At 34.3% G+C, this 4,149-nt stretch overlaps 1 long non-coding RNA gene across 2 annotated transcripts in view; it reads right to left on the bottom strand.

Annotated features, from left to right (window-relative positions):
- Positions 1–1,784: 1,784 nt before the first annotated feature.
- Positions 1,785–4,149, bottom strand: part of LOC108308220 — a 224,276-nt gene continuing 221,911 nt past the window's right edge. For both annotated transcript variants that reach the window (XR_005201156.1, XR_005201155.1), the window contains exon 4: positions 1,785–2,191. This is a non-coding gene — a long non-coding RNA (uncharacterized LOC108308220). The remainder of the gene's footprint in view (positions 2,192–4,149) is intronic.

The raw sequence follows: 4,149 nt of genomic DNA, 5'->3' as shown, positions 1-4,149 counted from the left end.
ATGATCTGGTCTACCCTGAAACTGAGATGAAGGAGTCTCCAGTTATTATTGTATTTAACTCTAATAATACTTGCTTTACATATCTGGGTACTCCAGTGTTGGATGCATATCTACTTAAAATGATTATACCCTCTTGCTGAACTGACCCCTTTGTCATTACACAGTGACTTTGTTTCTTTTTAAAGTTTGTGTCTTGAAATCTATTTTGTCTGATACAAGTATAGCTATTCCTGGCCTTTTTTGGCTTCCACTGCATGGAGTATCTTTTTCCATTTCTTTATTTTCAGCCTATGTGTGTTTTTATAGGTGAAATTTGTTGCCTGTAGGCCGCAGATTGTTGGGTCAAGGATGGTCTATATCCTGATATTAGTTGTTACAATTATATACATTTCCTTCTAGTTCCAGTCAAAAACTGAATTTTTAGTACATCATAATAATATAAAATCGTGGTACCTGGAACACAATTTTATCCTCTAAGTAACCTCTTGGCAAAATGTATCCTCTAGATGTGCTATGAGCAAGTTAGAGAAGTATGGCCTGTCCCTGAGGTATTTTGTTTCTCTTGTTTTGCATTTATTTGTTCTCACATAGAACTAGATTTCATTAATGGTAGTAATACTGCATTAGATGATATCGAAGTTCAACTTTCCATCATATTCCCATTAACCATGGCAGTTCTAGTTAATTCCATGTTCTCACGAAGTATGCTGTTTTTACAAATATAAACTTAATTTGAACTATTATAGAATTGCTAACATTATAATACTGCTAATAATTATAATGGAAACTGCTATAATCTCTTATAATTGTTACATTATGGTTAGCATGCTGAACCACAATCATCTGCTAGATCATGAATAATAAAAAATTAGATTGTATGTACAGCTATTATTTTGCCTTTGAGAAGCAATTTTGTAATATATGAAGTTTATTTGAATATGCACTTTAGCAGCAATGTACTGTGCAATGGGCTTTAAATACCATTATCTCTAGGACCTTCAGGAATACTGTAAATTCTAGAGCATTCTTAAATACAATATTTTATTTTTAATGTACAAAAGTAAACTTTTTATGAAAGAGCATTTTCTCTCAGAAAGATCTAAACTAGAGGAGCTGATTTCATATCAAGACTGTAGTCTTGCCCAAACACTTTGCTTTAGAAAGTGCTGGAGGCTGTGAAAGATGTGAAAACCAGGCTTCACTAAGTTTTAAAACTGACATTCCCTTCACCTGCCAGGAGCATCAACTTCTCCCTCTGGTGACTTTGGTTTTCAGCATGAATAAAGACAGTGTTTTTTCTTGTCAGTAACAGAAGAATACTGTTTATAGGAGTTCCTCCTCTTATATATTGTGTTTGAATGCTAGAAAATGAGTTGTCTATTCCAGGTTTCAGGCATAAAAGTAGCTACTAGAGGAAATTACCAGCACAAAGTTTTGTTTTATGTGGTAGCAAATTCATATTCATATAAATTTATATTTAAAGTTGTGATACAATAGTGAACTGGTACCTGTTTAAATGATTGCAAGCAACTTAAAAATGTACATTAACTATGGCAATAATACAAGCTAAGTACAGTAGAAGTGAAATAAGATCAACTTTATTTACAATCACTTCAAATCTCCAATTAGAATTAGAATGGTGGATTATAAACCCTTAGTTTTTCTATCAGCTTTGACATTGCAGAACAGATTTGTGAGCTCTTAAAGGGTAGGCCCAACTAATGGAAGTGGTTCACTACCAAAGAGGACCTCAGGAAAAAAAAAAAAAAAAAAAAAAAGCTTCCCTCAGAGCTTTCGTGCCACCATCGTTCCCCTACAGAAGCCTAGAAAATGATGCAAACTTTCTTTTTTGGGAAAAAAGAAGACATCCTGTTTGTGAAAATAGTGTCTGGTCTTATGATTTCACAATCGAGTCAACAAACACTCCTTGAATGCTGCTATTCTATGTTATGCACAATGCCAAAACCTGACCCCAAATTTAAATAAGCCACAATTGTTGATCTCAAAGATTTCAGTCAATTAAGGGAGGTGAGACCTTTAGAACTAACTAAAACAAAAGTGGTGACAATGTTTGAAAAAGCAAAAATGTGTGTGTATGGCATCACAAATTACCTCATCAGCCCTCACGTATTTAAAGGCTTTTTCCTTCTTCATATGGTTTTTATGTTAACTGGAGAATTTATATGCTGTGCTGGAGAAAAAAAAAAATTAAGACACAGTTACACAAAACTAGCAACATCTCCTTTGCCAATAACAAACCCAGGTAATTTTAGTTCCTGATAAATTATGCAAAAGAAAATTGATAGAAAGTAGTATGAAGCAAAGATGTGAATAATGCAAAGTAGCTCAAGGAGATGAAAATGGGAACAGGTTATTCATACTTCAAATGGGAATGCTAGCAATGATGGCTTTGGGCTCTTGCCATTTCCTTTAGACTAGAGATTACAAGATGATTGTAAGTACCAGAAGTATAAATTACTTGTATACAGATTTCTCCTTTTCATCCTACATTGAATAAAAGATAAACTAAGCCAACTGAAAGTGGGTGTTTTAGAATCTCCGACTCTGCTTTCTTTTATCTGGTCTTGTCACGGTTGACTGTTACTAGCCACGTTCTTTCAAATTGCTGATTGGGCAGCTTCTCTAGACCCTTCTTCTGAAGTCTAATATGTCTTTTTTTTTTTTTTTTACTCCCTATCTTGTGATGTGTGGGTGGGACTGGGACATTACCAACACAATTAGAACTTCATTTCTTTTTTTTTTTTTTTTTTGAGAAATTGATTTATCAGGAGCCATCCCAAATTAAGCATAAGAATAGAATGCTACATAAAATAAATTCTAGAATTCTTAATGGACACCCAGGGGAATGCCATTTGGAATAATTAATCAAAATACAATTTCCTATAATCCATTTTATAGATGAATTCCAAAGAGGACTTATGCTGGTTTTTGTTTCAACTGTGACATGAAACAGACATTTATTCCCTTGGAGGATTCAGGGTTGCTGTTCAAGTCAGAGGTTTTAAAAGTACAAACACCCTGACAAACTGTACGATAAAAGTCATTGAATCTTACAAGATACTTCGTCTGTAATGTACAACATATTTTGTCCATTATGTACGAAATACATTATCCATAATACGTAGATAACTGACTCCAAATTCAACATTGCTTTGCATATGTCAACAATACAGCAAGTATTATTATTTTCATTTATGAAAAAATAGGCTTTTGAAAAGTAACTACAAGTAAAAATAACAGAGCTGTTCCTATAATGGGTTATCTGGTATCCTCTCAAAATTCACGTTCACTGGAACATCAGAATGTGAACTCATTTGGAAATAGGGTTTTTTGCAGATGTGATTAGTTAGCATGAGGTCATACTGACTTAGGGTGGACCCTTAATCCAGTGACTTGTGTCCTTATAAGAGAAAAGGACAAAGAGGAAAATGTCATGTGAAGGTGCAGGCAAAGACTAGAGCATCCACCAGAAACTACAAAAGATGCCTCCATCGGATTCTCCCTCAGAGCCTCTAGAAGGAACCAACCCTGCTTATACCTTGATTTTGAACTTCTAGCCTCCAAGAGGGTAAAATAATAATTTTTTTTTCCTAAGGCACCCAGTTTTTTCATAGCAATTGTTATGTCAGCCATAGAAAACTAATAAGGTTCCAAATTACTTTTATTAATCCACATTTCCCAAACCTCATTAATACCTGGGTAGGTAAACGGTCACACAATAACTCAAATTTAATTGGATCTTGCTCATACTTTCTGATGCAAGATACCCAGGCCCTGTGAAAATATTTTAAATTTTTCAAAATGTTTCAGGTACTTCAAAATATTCCAATATTTGCGGCCTTTCTTGAAACTAGGTGTTTGCGGGTATACCCAGGGAGAATTTTCTAGGTATTCATAAATAAATCTGGTTCTAATAGACTTGCCATGACTTTTGTGGGTACTACCTTCTGCCTGGTACTGTCACTGAAAAACTGAAGAATACACAATGCTACATTTTCAAAGGTATTTGTGACACAAAGGGATGTCAGCCTTTCAAACCCTTCTTTGTCACAATGGAGATAAAGGGGTCCTAAACCATTATGGAATTTATTAAAACAGCCTTTCAATTATTGGTTTTTTTTTGTTCTT

This window comes from Cebus imitator, unplaced genomic scaffold, assembly GCF_001604975.1.
Source record: "Cebus imitator isolate Cc_AM_T3 unplaced genomic scaffold, Cebus_imitator-1.0 Scaffold83, whole genome shotgun sequence".
NCBI classification, from domain to species: Eukaryota; Metazoa; Chordata; class Mammalia; order Primates; family Cebidae; genus Cebus; species Cebus imitator.
This window is presented reverse-complemented; position numbering and strand designations above follow the sequence as displayed.